The sequence below is a fragment of the Canis lupus genome, chromosome 1 (genome assembly GCF_003254725.2).
Source record: "Canis lupus dingo isolate Sandy chromosome 1, ASM325472v2, whole genome shotgun sequence".
Taxonomy (NCBI): domain Eukaryota; kingdom Metazoa; phylum Chordata; class Mammalia; order Carnivora; family Canidae; genus Canis; species Canis lupus.
The window spans coordinates 20,303,947-20,320,867 of NC_064243.1; positions in this window are offsets into that span (position 1 = coordinate 20,303,947).

Genomic DNA, 16,921 nt, shown 5'->3' on the forward strand with positions numbered 1-16,921 from the left:
TACTGACCCACAGGATGAGGAGCAAATACATTAGGAGCAAATGAGATGACCCCTGTGTCGGTTTGTTATGCGGCAATTAATAACAGAGACAGCACCTTGGCCATCTTTTAAGATGACGTCCATCATTTTGCATCATAACTTTAAAATAGTTCAAAAGCGGAATCCCTGGGTGGCGCAGTGGTTTGGTGCCTGCCTTTGGCCCAGTGCGTGATCCTGAAGACTCGGGATCGAATCCCACGTTGGGCTCCCTGCATGGAGCCTGCTTCCCCCTCTGCCTATGTCTCTGCCTCTCTCTCTCTCTCTGTGTGTGTGACTATCATAAATAAATAAAAAATTAAAAATTAAAAAAATAAAAAATAAAATCTTTAAAAAAATAAATAAAATAGTTCAAAAGCATAGAATTTCTGACCTATTGGAAATACAAGCATTTCGAAGTAACACAATGTTATCATTCTTTTAAACATATCTGACATAATTTAAATGTAATAGCAACTTAATATCCATACCAGGCCTCTAAAAATGATTCAATAAGCTCTTATTAAACAGAAGGTAATTTTAAGTCATTCTTTTTCTCCTTAAACTCATAGTTCCATTCTGCTACATAAGTTTTTCCTAATGTAACATATTTTTATACTTAAAAGTCTTTATCACCCTGTCAAACACATCTGCATCAGAAATGTGTATACAATTGAAGTTTATTTTTATTTCGTGTTACCAGAATGTTCTAATAGTTTAATAAAATTATTCTAGACCGAGCTATTATTACAATTCTTGTTAGTGCACAGCTAAGCAAAACATCATAAATATAGTACAAATATTGATAAGTAATTATTAGACATAAAAAGTAAAACCCAGGATCCATGCGGAGAGCATCTTTAATGAAATAGGAGGAAGTTTCCTCTTTCCTCCAGATTTTCTGTGTCTGAGGATGAATATCCCTTCTTGCTTTAACAGACGAGTCTCAGCGTTGATTCCATTCCTACTGTCGTGGAGTTCTGGGAACTGAGAGATCTCGTTCACCCGAAGACCTAGGTGGGAATGGCAGGGGTTTGGGGGAGCAGCACCCCTCAGTCCCTGAGCTCCTTGGATGTTATGTCAGGATCTATCATCAAAAATTACCTCTAATGACCTCTCAGTGGACAATTGGATTAGGTGATGAAGGCCCAGAATTGGAAGCACCTGATTCGTAAAAGCATTCTGTACCCGCTCATCAGTATCATTCATATTTCTACTTTCTGGGACACATACCAAAAAAGGCTTTACAAATCTTAAAGGAACAACCATCAGTGCTTATACCTGTTCCTCTGCCCCTTGTTTATCCTCAGAACAAGTTGAGACCATGGAAATGCTGTTCATTCAATACACCTTAGTCAATGTGATCTTGTTGACTCAAAAAATGCTCTCTTTTTAAAGAAATGTTTTAAGTGTATTTTCACCATGACCCCGGAGCTCAGGAAAAAAAAAAAAAAAAGGACAGAAAAAAAAATCCACCATGTGAGCTAATAAAATCTACCTTTATTGTAAAATTCCATCAGCCAAACCAAACCTACTTTCAGAAAAAAAAAAAAATCAACTTCATTTTTCAACTCAAATAAAAGTGTCCCCATAACAACCGTCTCTCTCTTGAATTTTAATTCTAAGAAGAAAGACAGGCACAGTGTTGCTGTGAGCCGTCAGGGTTTATTTCTGACACAACCGGCACTTGCCCTCATAAAACACTCTGTCCCTGGGCCCTGCGCTCTCCATTTGTCCCTTCGCTGGTTGATGCCTCGCAGGGATCTACACTCCCGGGCCGTGCACCAAGGTGACACCTGACACGGGGCACCGGGGCACTTAATGTTGTGAATTGTGAGAACGGAGTTGGGAAACCACTGGCGGGAGACAGGCTCATGCTCGAGCAAGACGAGCACGGAACAAACCTGAGGGTTTGGGAATCCTCTCCCACTCCTCTGCCTGCATCACGTGCCTTGGGAAGTTGCCATGCACGTCGGTGAACTTGTTGAGTGAGTCCAACAACCTTGGTTCAGATGTGCCTGTTGAGCCTATTCTCTGCCAGAGGTAGTGCTTTAAAGACCAATGTGGGAAGCTAGACAAGTCTCTTGATTTTCCATCTTTGGGGGGCGGGGGGAATATGAGTGCACAAAATTAGAGGCCTCAAAAATCCTGGAAGCCTGCCTGGAGGAAGCAAGTGCTGAGCTGAATCGGGGAATCGAAGTTTTTAATGCTCACAGCTGATTCTTTTGCTCAGTGAAATTTGGGGACTACTGCTATTAAATGTAACACCTTGCAATTAAGAGAGAAGTCAGTTCTGGGGCAGCCCGGGTGGCTCAGCAGTTTAGCATTGCCTTCGGCCCAGGGTGTGATCCTGGAGACCAGGGATTGAGTCTCAGGTGGGGCTCCCTGCATGGAGCCTGCTTTTCCCTCTGCCTGTGTCTCTGCCTCTTTCTCTTTCTCTCTCTCTCTCTCTCATGAATAAATAAATTTAAAAAAAATCTTTAAAAAAAAAAGTCAGTTCTGCTGTTACTAACACCAGCATATCATGTGACCCTGAATGGAGTAAGTGGTTTCCAGCCTGACTCCAAGGCCGAGGTCAGTGCAATTCAACGTTAATGTGCTAGTTTTGGGGGGGGGGTTGTTGATGTTGTTGATGTTGTTTGTTTTTCCTGTTTGATTTAAGCGACTAGGATACCAGCCCTGTCAGTAAGGCTCCCCCCATCAGACAATCCCTGGGGACTGTAAGTGACAGCCGCATTCACGGTCCCCACATTTCGTACCTGCTTATGGTGACTAGTGGGCTGATCACCTGGAATGCTGGTCTTTCTTGCTGAACTAATTCCAAAAACTTGGGATGTCTTAAAAAAAAAAAATCGAATGCAAAATCCCAGCCTCCAGAGAGGGGAATGAACATGCCAAACTATTTACTTCCTTTCCTTCCCTGGGGATCCCTGCCCCTACCCACCCGGGCTGCCTTTTCAATTTGTCCTAACTAGATGTCTTGGCAGTGGGGCCTTGGCTCCTCCTGGAAGACGGTTTCAAAGCCCCAGACCTAGCTATCACATGCTTCCCCAATTAAAAGCTGTCCCCGGGAGCACCTTGCCAGAACCCCCTAAGATAACGAGCCCCTGCCTCGTTACAACTCACACCCTCTCCTACACGAGGAGATAAGGAGATGTGTTGCTTGAGCCATATTTTTGGAAATTGCTAGTTAGTTGCAAAATGTTTCCTGAGGTAGAAAAAAAAGCACCAAGGACTGTAATTATTGGATTGTTTCACTTTTGAGGCCAAGAAGCAGATGCTCCACTTTTAAGACTTGGACAAGTATTGTCACAAGTTAACTCCTCTGCTTGCCACCCGGAATGTCCCGGTTCACTGGCTTCCTTGAAGAGGCCCACGTAGGAGACCGGTTGAACCACTGCCGAGCATTGGGTTCACAAGGCTCTTCAAAAAGCTGCCCCATGCAGTAATCTGGTGCTAATCAGATTTCAGTGCAATGTCGCCAGGAAAAATTGGTATATATAATGCTAGACTAGAAAGGTTTAGGACCAAGTTCCAAAGATGAAATTCATTCTCCAAATTATATGCCTTAAAAAAAAAAAATCTTAGTCGGGGTAAAATAGAGAAATCGTTGCATGTCTCCACTCTCATGCTCTTCCATGTTTTATTCAAAAACTGGAAAATGACTTGCCTGGAACGAGAGCTGGTCCGCAAGTCGCAAGGTGATGCAGGCATTGCAGCAGTCAGCTAAGAGGTCCCAGGTAGGCCGAAGAGGTCAACTAAAAATAAGTCACTGAAGGTATTTCCTTCCTACTTCTGGTATACGTGTATCTGAGTGTCCGGTATGTGCTGGTCTCTGGGAAGTAATTTTCAAAGAGTCCATTTGTTGCTGTGCCCTTGGCGTTTATTACCCACGGGGGTGACCTAGTATCGCATGATCCGCGGAGCCCGGTGTCAGATGCCTGGGTTGCTGCACGACACCTACCGCAGCCTCGGTGGTTATGTCTCAGCATTCTAGAGGCTGGACGATCCCAGATCAAGGTGTTGGAAGCTCTAGTGTCTCGGGAGACCCATTTCCTGGGTTGCAGATGGCCATCTCCTGGTATCCTGATGTGACGGAGAGCAGAGGAGGAGGAAGCAAGCTCTCTAGTGTCTTTTATCATGAGGGTGTGGATTCTGTTCATGAAGGCTCCACTCTCATTGCCTAATTCACTCTCAAAGATCCCCGCCCTCAGACACCATCACATCGGGGATTGGGCTTCCACATAGGAACGTGGGGACATGTCCAGACCATGGCATGTAGCACATGCTGCCCTGGGGAAGGCCGCAGGTGACCATGACAGCCTAGGTGCAGGTACCTCTTAGGGGAGTATTTCCTGGAAGAAGTAACAATTTGAAACCTGGAACTTTAGAGAGCATCAGCCCAGCGGATGGGCCAGGAGTCAAAGGCAGGCAGGCAAAGGTCAGGCATTTGATGGTGAATGCCCCAGGCACAGTGGACCACACCACGGAGTGTGCAGGAATGAATGCTTGCAGAACTGACATAAAAATAGTGACCATTCATTCATTTGTGCTAGGCCTGTTGCTGTGCCAGAGAATAAAACCACGAACAAGAGAGAATTGTTCTTAATTAATAACTAGTTATTCTTATTGGACGCTTGCTATGTGCCAGGCACTTGAAGTGCTTCCCCAGCATCATCTAATTTCATTCTACAACAACCATATGAAATGGGTACTTTTTTTTAGCATCACTTTACAGAAGGGTAGACTGAGGCACAGGTGACTTCAGTGACTTGTCCAAGGCCACTCTGCTTGTGGATTGAGGAGCCTCAATACAGGTTGCCAGAAAGTGGAACTTTCTTCTGGTTCAAAATCATGGCTGCATTATGTGCCAGGGGGATTCACTGTGAGGAGTGGAGTGACCGACCTTCCTGATTTGCCTGGGACCCCAGGCAGGGGTCTGAGCTGTGGGACTTTAAGTGCTAAACTTGGGACAGTGATGCCTACAGCAGTATAGTGGTTGTCATAGCTGACCAGGGAACAGGTGCATAACTTGTAGGGCCTAATAAACTTGCCAAATAACTGGGAATTTATGCCAAAGGCAATGGAGAGCCTCACGTAGGAGGACTACTCTGATAGTTTATGCTCTGGTAGATTATACTCCGATGGGTCCAACCCTCAGTTGTATAAATGAAGCCTTAGCCACCACCACCCCCCAGAAAGTGTCCTCTCCCATCATTCCTTGGAGTTAGCAATGTGGTACCCATAAGTTTATTACCAGCAGCAACGGTATTTACTCTATGTTGTTCATCTACTCTTTCCAGTGTGGAAGGCTGAGTCCCCAGACATCACCAGCATAACCTACTGGTAAGACGATGCTGAGTCTATGATGTGGTTCGTAAGAGAGAACACTACTTCATGGGCTTTGATAGCATCTTGGAGGGGAAGATAAGGTCAGAATTCGAGTGAGAATTGGAAGTTCAGAGTGAGTGAGTATGTTGGCGCACCAGTGTCAAAGAATCTTAGGATGTAGACTCTTGAAACTGTCCCTTAAAGATCTTAAGAGGCTTTCAGGACCCTTTTGGGAAATTTCTTTAATGAACAATCAAGGGATCCCTGGGTGCCGCAGCGGTTTGGCGCCTGCCTTTGACCCAGGGCGTGATCCTGGAGACCCGGGATCGAATCCCACGTCGGGCTCCCGGTGCATGGAGCCTGCTTCTCCCTCTGCCTGTGTCTCTGCTTCTCTCTCTCTCTCTCTCTCTCTGTGACTATCATAAATAAATAAAAATTAAAAAAAAAAGTTTTAATGAACAATCAAATAATTTGCCCAGACAGGGGATTCCTAACAAATTAAAGCCATGCTAGTAAAGATAAAAAAGTAGAGGGTGGGATCCCTGGGTGGTGCAGCGGTTTAGCGCCTGCCTTTGGCCCAGGGCGCGATCCTGGAGACCCGGGATCGAATCCCACGTCGGGCTCCTGGTGCATGGAGCCTGCTTCTCCCTCTGCCTATGTCTCTGCCTCTCTCTCTCTGTGTGACTATCATAAATAAATAAAAATTTAAAAAAGTAGAAGGTCATGTTACTGTGGACTGGGAGGGGCGGCTTCTGAGTCTGTCTAGGCTGACATGGGGTGGCTGGTTCTGGTTCTGGTTCTCATGAGCACAAACTAGGCTTTTTACTCCCTCCCACCCCACATTGGAGGAATCTCCACCATGGACAGTTCCCCGATGAGAACCCCAGTATCTATTCCATGTGCTGGACTAAGGTGCTCCCAAAGTTTCTAATGCTCAGAGCCCAGCACAGGTGACAGAGGCAGGGCTTCCCCCACCTAAATCGCACCACATTCTGTCACCAGAGCTGGCAAAGCAGCTGTACCTTGCTCGGGGTCTCCCAAGTCTCTCCAGAGAGAACTTCTGCTTCTCAAACTCTCCCTAGAGGCCCCCGAACCACCCCCAAGCTTCTCTTTCTCTGCTTCTCAGTTCCTTTACTCTTAGAAACTTTCTCACCTCTCCCAGGTACAGGCAAAGCAAATCTCCCATGCATATAACTGGGGGCCGACTCACACACTGGTATCGGTGTGTTTGCGTTGCGTGTTGCTGTGTAGGTGAGAGTATGGGTGGGAATGGGTGGGGAGGGTGACGGCCATCCACACCAGCAAGTACCCACCAGATGGACCCTCTGGTACTTATGCCCCTCAGTGCTCTTGGAAGTCCTCCCGCTGCCCTCTCATTCTGCCAACACTTTCACTCCTTCCCACCTCTCCTATTTCATGAGATGATTAAAATTAACTCTAGTCAATCCTGCCCCAACTGAACATCCATCATTCTACCTTTTTACAATCCCTTTTGGCATTTCCTTATAATCAAGTTGGTTTCAATCATATTTTATCTTAAATTGTTCTCTATTTCCTCCTCAATATCTTATCATACAAATTTCCAAACATATAAAAAGGTGAAAGAAATTATATAGTCAGCACCCATATACCCACTGCCTGGGACAGAGGTCAGCAAACGTTTTTCAGTAAGGGATTGGATAGTAAATATTTTAGACTTTGCAGGACATATGGTCTCTGACAACTACTCAGCTCTGCTAGTGTAGTGCAAAAGCAGCCATAGACAATATGTAAAAGGATGGGAATGGCTGTGTTCCAATAAAACTTTATTTACAAAACAGGCTGTCCTCATCCCTGACCTAGAATCTACTATAAATATTTTGCTACTTGTTTTATCCCATGTGTATCTGTTCCTTTATCCATCTCATTTTGATGCATTTCAGATTAAGTTTCAGGCATCAGTACACATCTCCCCTATCAGTTTTCATATGTAATGTTTCACACATATAATCTTTTTTCTCCAAAAGGCTGTAATTTCTTTGGTGACAAAAAGCACTCTTTTAAAATCCATCTCAAAGTCTGAAGCCTTTCCTTATTTTCTGTATTCAGAAGTAATTGTGCCTTTTCACATTAATTCATTAATTCACCAAACATTTATCTACTGTTTTCCAAGACCATGAATGGGACACAAAATAAAGGCAGGAACTTATTAGCTGATAAGAAAACAGATATGGAAACAAATACAAGGCGACTGATGATAGAAATGGGAGCTTGAGAACTGTTGATTTAAGAAGAAAGGATGTGAATTGTATCCTAAGGGAGTTGGGGAAGGGGGAGAGGCTTCTCAGGAAGTTCGAGGTAGGATTCAAGAGTGAGCTGTGTTTCCCCCATAACACTGCATTGCTATTGCACGTGTGCGTTGCTAGATCTATAATTTGGGATTCATTCTTCATTAAGAAACCTGTTGTTAGCTCACTGTTGGGGATAATACTTGTCTCTCACTCTTCCTTTACCCATGCTGAAGGATCTCCCCCAGAACATTTGGGCCTAGTGCTCTACTTCGTTCTCTACACGAGTAGTTTGCAAATTTGAGCACACATGGGTCACCTGGAGGGTCTGTTTAAATACCAATTACTGAACCCCACCCAAGATAATTCTGATTCAGCAGGTCTGAGGTAAAGCCCTAGAACCGGCATTTTTTTTAAAAGATTATTTATTTATTTATTCACGATAGACAGAGAGAGAGAGAGAAAAGTCAGAGACACAGGCAGAGGGAGAAGCAGGCTCCAGGCCGGGAGCCGGACACGGGACTCGATCCCGGGACTCCAGGATCGCACCCTGAGCCAAAGGCAGACGCTAAACCACTGAGCCACCCAGGGATCCCTGAGAACTGGCATTTTTAACAATTTTTCAGATGATACTGGTCCAGGGACCACACTTTGAGATGCAGAAAAATTTAAAATTTATTCAACATATGTTACTTGATTTTAAAAAGCTCTTAGCATATCAAGAATCTATCAAAGGAATACATGGATGAGCCTTTTTAATGGTGAGCTGTAGAGGCATGTCCATAAATGTTAGCAACAAAGGAAAGGTAAGCATGATCACTGTTTCAGTTTAACAATATAATGGAGATCTTAGCCAGTGCAATGAAAGAAACAAAACAAAGTTTAAAACTTCAAGAAAACAAAAAGATATAAATACAGCATTTGACAGAGGAGATCTGCAAAAAATAAAAGCTTTTTTATTCAGACGATACAGTTTTCTACAGAAAATCCAAAAGATTTTATATGTTATTAAACTCTAAGAGAGCTAAGCAAGGTTGCATGTTACAAGATTAACCTATAGAAATCATTAGAATTTTGAATAAAAAATCTTATGGGAGAGGGGCACTTGGGTAGCTCGGTCAGGTAAGCAATTGACTCTTGATTTCAGCTCAGGTCATGACCTCAGGGTCACTCAGAGCCCTGAGTGCCAGGCTCCGTGCTCAATGGTAAGTCTGCTTGAGGATTCCCTCCCCCTGCCCCTATCCCTGCTGTCTCTCTCAAATAAACAAATAAATCTAAAAAAAAAAAAATCTTATGGGAGAAAATGTGTTTGCAAAACCAACCAACCAACCAGACACATAAACACTTCAAAACCTACGAGGTACCACCTGTCCACAGGGAAGAGAAAACCTATTTGGTAATATAGAATAATATATTAGTAAATATATTAGTAAAATTTGTCAATTAGTAAATTTAGTATTTTAGATGATGTATTAAGATGGTCAGAGAGATCTTTAGAAAAATGAGACAGGATAGAAAAAAATTAGATACATGCATTATAAACCTTCTCTATCACAGAATTTGTATTTTCTAATCAAAGGTACAACAATAAACAACAGAGAGCTCTGGAACAACTGGATGTCTCTATGGCAGGAAAGTCACTCTCTACCTCACATCACCTATAAAAAAAAAAATTCATTTATTTAAAGACCTGAAGGTAAAAAGAAAAACTTCATAAAGCTTTAAGAAAAGAATAAAAATATTTAAAAATCTGAAATCCAACAACCCAGTAGAAAAATGGAAAATAAGAACTGACAATTCACAGAAGAAACCCAAATAGTCAAGAAACATGAAATGACTCACAGTTTCACGAGAAATCCACATTGAAAACACAATGAAATACCAAAGCACACCCATGGAATGAAAACGTGTTGGTTAGGATGCAGAATAATTGAAACTTTCCCACTCAGCAGTACTGGAAATTGAAGTTACTTTGGTGGGCAATTTGTTGATAGTAGTAAAGGTGAGGATGATGCCGAGAGATTCTTGGGGGTCAGCAGGAGGCTGCACCCCAAAGAATTGTGGACTGCGTGTTAGCGCGTTTCTCAAATCCCCATGTTGAAACCTTAATTGGCAATGTGATGTTTTTAGGAGAGGGGCCCTTGGGAAAGGTAATAGGGTCACAGGGTAGGGCCCATGTCATGGAAACTGTGTACTTACAAGGAGAGATACAAAACCTTGTTTCTTTGCTCTTGGCCATGTGAGGATACAATAGGAAAGGTCCCCTTCTGCAGACCAGGAAGACGGCGGTCCTTAAGAACTGAATCCGCCCACAGCTTTTTGTTGAACTTTCCAGTCTCCACCATGGTGAGACATCAACTTTTGTGGCGTAAACCACCCAGTCTATGGTAATTTGTTATAGCAGCTGGAGAGGAGGAAGGCAAGAATGTCATTGCATCATTGCTCGTAGTAACAAACGGTAACCAATTAATTGTTAACCAACAAGAAAGACTGGTAAGTAAACTGCTTAATGGCCATAACATGGAATATTATATAACAGTTAAAAGGAAATCACAAGTGACCTACATCTTAATGGTTATGCCTCAGGATTAGAATACTGAGTGAATAATTCAAACTGCCCAGGGATTTCTATACTAGGACACCATGTAGGTGACATTTGGAAATGTTTGGTCCAATATTATGTACTTTTCATTAAAAATCACTGACATAGAGTTGACCGTGTTATAATGGTTTCTGGTGTACAACATGCTGATTTGGCAATTCTAAGCATTACTCAGTGCCCCCCACGCCCCACAGTAAGGGTAGTCACCATCTGTCAACGTATGAGGTTATTTCAGTATCACTGACTGTACCCCCTACGCCGTAATTTTCCCCTGATTTATGTATTTTATAACTGTGAGTTTGTACCTCTTGATCCCCTTCACCTATTTTGTGTGCCCCACCCCTGCCCTGCACCCAACTCCCCTCTGACAACCATCAATTTGTTCTATTCATTGCTCCCCATTCTTTACATGGCATCCCAGTGCAAACTGGTTTCCTCTCCCAGCACTTTCTTGAAACTTCTCTCTCCTTTGGTCACCTGTGACTTCTGTGCTGCTCAAGGCCATGGGAGCATTTCCACTCGTGTCTCCTGTGACCCACCTGTGACACTGGACGTTGATGGCCTCCCTCTTGCCTCTTCACATTGCTCCTCCTCCTTCCTAACTCTAGTCATCCCTTCCCAGCGCCCTGGGCCTGTGTCCACTCTTCTCCTTGCCACATAAAGGCCAGCGTCCACCAGGGCCCTGAGCCCAGTCCTCTGTGACCCACGTGAACCCTCATGCAAACGGAGAGCCTCCGCCACACTTCCACGTCGATGACTCAGGAATTTCCACCTCCGTTCTGAGGCTCAAACCTGGATATTCGCTCACAGACTGGACAGCTTTACCCGGACACCCTTAGGACACAGCAAAGTCAATTATATCCAAATGGAAATCATCTCCCTTGCTCTCTGCATCCCCCCTTCCAAGCCCTATTTTGCAAGGCAGTGTCATGACCCTTCAGAGGTGTCCACCTCCTAATTCTAGAACCTGTGGATAGGCCACTGTACATGGCGAGAGGGACTTTGCAGCTACGGTTGCAAATCTTGAGGTGGGAAGATGCTCTCGGATTATCTAGGTGGTCCCGATGCCCTCACTGGATTCCGTAATGTAATCGGAAGAGATTCAGAGCCCGAGAAGGGGAGACAGAGATACGTAGGGCCGTGAGCCAAGGAATGCAAGTGGCTTCTAGAAGCTGTAGGCAAGGAGATAGATTCTTTTCTAGAGTCTCTAGAAAGAACACATCCAGGTGGCCCTGTTTTGGGATTCTGAGCCTCCGAACCATGAGGTGATGCTTGTGTTGTTGTAAGCCTCTAAGTTTGTGGTGAGTTGTAACAGCAGGAAGAAGAATCGACACGCGCCCTGACAGTTTCTTCTCCATCACACCACTACTGGAGTGGTTCTAGGTCCCGCCTTCTCAGCACTTACATCCCTGGAGGAGACAGGTCCCATCACTGTCCCTTCTTCCTGGCTGTCCTCACCACCTCCTGCCTAGCTCGATGAAATGACCTCCTGCGCCCCTGCATGTGCCCAGTGCCCCCCTTATCCTTTCCCCCTTGACTCCCACTCCCACTCTGCCCAGGCTGCCAGAGCAATGTGTCTTTTGTTTTCTTTTCAAGATATTATTTATTTGTTTGAGAGAGAGAGAGAGCGTGAGCAGAAGGGAGGGGAGAAGAGAGGAAGGGAGGAACGGAGGGAGAGGCAGAAGCAGACTCCCTGATGAGCAAAGAGCCCAATGTGGAGCTTGATCCCAGGATCCCGGGATAATGTCCTGAGCTGGAGACAGACGCTCACCCACTGAGCCATCCAGGTGCCCCTAAAGCAATGTTTTTGAAACATGTATCTGATCACATGACATTCATAAAACCCTTTCATACTTCTCCAGTGCTCTCAGGGGAAGGGCAGAGCTCCATAGGGGAGCACACAAGCCAATGGCTCAGGCTTTCCAAGTCTCCTATCGGAAGGGCCCCTGCAGCCACTCCCTTTGCTCCAGCCAAACCACCACCTGCAAACACACACGCTCTTATCTTAGCAGGGGGTTGGCATTAGAATCCCCCAGCAAGAGTGTAAAAAACTGTATAGGTGGGGGGCCTGGCTGGCTCAGTCTGAGGAGCGTGAGACTCTTGACCTTGGGGTCATGAGTTCAAGCCCCACACTGGAGGTAGGGATTACTTAAAATCCTTGGGGAAAAAAAACTGTACAGCATTGCCACTGCTTTAAGAGATTCTTGCTCAATAGGTTTGGGGGGCACTGAGGACCAAGTGTGTCTTCAGTAAAGGTCACAGGGTATTCGGATTAAAATCTATTGCCTGAGTGCGTCCGGCTGTCTCTAGCACCATGTCTTCTCTCTCACTGTGCCATCCACCTGGAACCTCCCCTTTGGTCTCAGACTCATCCTCTAAACCCTCTTCTACAGAGCTTAGAGCTTTCCAATCTGCTCAGGGGCCCTTCTAAGTGCACCCCTGGAACTCAGCATACTTGCTGATGTACCCGTTGGTCCCCCCCGCAGCCTCACCCCTATCCACGCCTCCTCTCCAGCTTCTCGAGAGCAGAAATCAGGCAATCCCAAGTGCCTGGCACAGTATCTGCCTGTAGTGAGTGCCCCGACCAATGCATCTGTGACCCCTTCCCCCTCACCCTCCACCTGCAGCCCTGCTGCATGGATGCCCGTTGCTACTCTCATCTCTGAGCCCTTCTGTCCTGCTCAGATCCACTGCCTCACACCCTCTGAGTGACTTCTGATTCTTCTCCTCACACAGTAAGCAACAGCAGGCCTGAGGTGCAGTGAAGGCCAGAGGATTTAGTCAGATGAAATGGGTCAGGATGACTTGGCTCTGGTTTTCCATCAGCCAGACAGCCGGTCATTGCCAGTAAGCCGGGATGACCTTTTGGAGATGGGGCACTGGGGTAAGAATACTCCAGCTGCCCTAGTGGCTGGCTGTCCCCTCTGGTTTCTGAGAGATGACCTAAGAATCTGCCAGTGGGTCGTACTGAACATTTTGCTGTCTATAGAAGGGTGAAGAGAGGCAAAGGCTTCTGAAGGGACTAACCCGTAGACATTTAAGCAAATTTTTTTCTCTCACATTCCCTTTGCACCATCCTGTAAGCTGTTGCTTCTACGTAACATGCTCCTCTTTTCATGGATATGTTACTCAGGCTGCAAAATTAAAACACACATAAATTATTTAATGTATTTTTATGATATTGGGTTAATTAGATAAAGCATTCTCATGAAAACATCCAGCAAATAACACAGAGTTCTTTCTGTTATTATTTATTGAATGTGTAAAACACAAGTCCCCATTCAGCCTTGTAAGTCTGGCCAGAGAAAGAACACTCCAGGGCCATTAGATTTAGAAATCCAGACCCTGGGGTCATTCTGACCATGCGTACAAACAGTCCTACAATAATAAAACAGGCATTTAAGGGGAGAAAGCACATTGCAATGTGGAGCAGTTTCCATTGCAAGTTGCCAATTTGAAATGATCTTCCTCTGACACGATTTAATTTAAAAACTACTGAGGTCATTTCCTTTTAACTCAGCTCTACATAAGTAAAACTGCATTAACCAGTTAATTCAATGAAACAAATAGTTGAATTGATTTTTTTAAGAATGGAATTGACCAGTTATTTTCAATTAACTGGTCTGCTTTCTTCCAAGGGGCTTGTAGGTAGAGCCCAACGCTAATGGTTACGGAGGGCACTCAGCGGAGTATCCAGCAAGTCCTGCCTGCTGCCTCCTAGGGGCCCCAGGCACCATGCAGAGTTCAGAGACACAGGCTATGTGATGCTGTGCTGGGAGCAAGCTCGCGGTCTACTTGCAAAGACTAGCTGCCGAAGGATGACTAATGTGCAAGGCAGGAGAGGGAGGGGAGCACAGGCAGTTTGTAATTTAGAGCGTTCTAGAAGAGGGCTGGTGTCTGGGAAGACTCTATGAGGCAATTAGGACTGAGTGATAAAATTGGGCTGCGCAGAAGGTGTGGACAGTGAGAAAAGTGAGGGCAACCAGGGATGGGTGCTGGAGGGTGGCCAGTATGGGGCCAAATGGTGGCGAAATGGGATAAACGAAAAGGCAACTGAGTAAAATGAAGGCAAAAGCCAAAGGGCCTTGCTTCCAAAATTAGGCTTCGGTGTGGCTAAGAGGTGGGCTGAATGCCCTCAGAGGGAGGGCACAGAATGAAGGCAAAGCTGGGAAAAGTGTACGTGAGGCTGTGGCAGAGGTAGGCTTGCGTTAGGCCGACCACATCCCAACCTGGTGACGTGCACCTCCAGCGCCGGCCGGCCTCTTGGCTTCCCCGTCATCCCTAATGGACACTGCTCATCAGCTACACGAAGGAGAGGAAGAAGGTCTTTCTTTCTCTTAGATGCCTGCCTTGCCATTGTCCTTCCTCATGAGAGACCCTCCTACACCTTACTCAGATAGAGAGTGACAAAAAAAACGATATCCAGAAATCGAAATTAAAAGAGTAGCATAAATACAGTGATGTTGATTCTTCATATTCCTAGAGTAATTCATGCATTTCCAGTTCTTCTTCTGGCGGCTCAAAAGAATATCTTCTCTTAGAGTTTTCACGAGGATTAAATAGCAATAGTGATTAAAATAGATCTAATATTGGGGGCCTGGGTGGCTCAGTTGGTTAAGCGTCTACCTTTGGCTCAGGTCATGATCCCGGGGTCCTGGGATTGAGCCCCTTGTAGGGCTCGCTGCTCAGTGGGGAGTCTTCTTCCCCCAATCCTTCTGCCTCTGCCTGCTGCTTGTGCTGTCTCACTCTCTCTCTCTCAAATAAATAAATAAAAATCTAAAAAAAAAAAAAACCACACAGATCTACATTAAACCAGGTATATACCAGGCCCCCAGTAGGTATTAGCTGCCTTTTTGTCATGCATCTGTGGGGCTTTGTACTCATTTTTGCCATACTGTATTTTTTTAATAGCATCTCAAACATCTATGGTAGGTTTCTCTCATACCCCATGCCCCCCACACTGTTACATATCCAGATATGAGCATAGGACTTAAGCCCAGCCACTTATTCTGTCCTCCTAAAGAGAGTCAAGGTTGGACATGATACCTCATGGTATCATGAGAAGGTGTGGACAGTGAGATAGCCAATCAGTGATACCCACTCCCGGGATTTGAGCTGGCATCTTTGGGAAGAAAGAATCCCTTTTCCTCTGACATTACTAACTGTATGGATAACTTAAGTTAGACCTGCTATGGGCCCCAATATATAGAACTATCCTGAGAATAAAGGTAATAGATACAGTGAGGGGTTGAGACAGAAGGGAATTTGTCACATCCTTTGAGATTCTTATAAGTCAGGGCAATTTTTGGACTTTACGTCTTTACTTGAACCAATAGTTTTTCTCTCTGCCTAAATCAGTTAGAGATGTTTCCCTTGCAACTTAAAGAACACTGGCCATTGGAGAAAGACATCATGACCTCACTGCGTAAAGAAAGAGGCTGAAGCCTTGATATAGTACAGACGTATTCAAAACCAGATGGCTGGTTAATGGCACAGAGACGAGACCAGCCACCTCAAAGTTGTCATCCACAGCACGGGCTCCTGAGTCAGCCCTTCCCCTCTGGGGTGTAGCTGGCCATCCTCTGGCCTTTAATCTTAGCAAGCTCCCTGTTGCCATACCATCTCCAGCTGCAGACAAGACAAGACAATGCCCTAAATCTCCACTTTCCCATGCATTCAGTTGTCAGTTGTCCAGGAAACACGCTCAGTGTATGCCCTCTACCCTCAGACTCTATCGTCAACCTCAGAACTCCAAGCCCCTGTATTATTCACCACCACATCTCAGTATCCTGATTTTTTGTTACCCCACGAATCTGACTCTACCTCCTGAATATACCCCTGGAAGCCCAGATACTGTATCTGTGACGTTCATTTCATTGGGAGGTCTCTAGGCACTCTCCACTCCACTCGGCCTAGGACTGCGCACTGTGGTCTTTGATCTGGGCTTCTCTCCTGAGCTCAGCTGCCTATTCAGCGGCTCAGTGTCAACGTCCGCCCACCCCACTGTCTGGAATGAGGTTCTTCCAGAGACAACTGTCTCCTCTTCATCAATTAAATCTTAGCATGAGTGCCATTTCCTCTCTAAGGCCTCCCCTGCTGTCTTGACCAAAGGATCCCTTTGCAGCCCCTACCCTCCCTCTCTACTACTCCATTTTATTTATGGTATTTCGTTTATTGTCTTCACATTTATCTTATTCTAGAATAGATAGGATTTATTAATTTGCCTACATGCTTATTGTGTTTCTGTCTGTGTCAGTCAGACATTGCTGTGGAACAAAGGACTCACTGTCTTACAGCAGCACACATTTATTATTGTTTCCTGTTGCTCCAAAAGCCAGTAAGCAGGGTAGTTCTGGTCTTGGCTGGGCTCACTCAAGTAGCAGCGTCTAGAGGTTGTCTGGCTTTCATCCGGGAAACCTTGCCTCCCCTCTGCGTCCCCTTCCATCCTGCACCAGGCTAGTCTGGGCTTATTCACAAGGCAGTGATGGAGTTCTGGGAGACAGAGTGTGCGTGTAAGAGTGTGCAAGGCTCTGTGTCATTTCTGCTACAGTCTATTAGCCAAAATTAATTGTCAGGAAGAACACAGAGCCCGTGTGCGAGTGCACTACCAGAGGGCACAGACAGTGTGAAAAACTGAAGCCACAAGTAATGAGCGACGCCCTTTAGCAGAATCTAAGCCCCCTGAGGGCAAGTACATTGTCTCCTT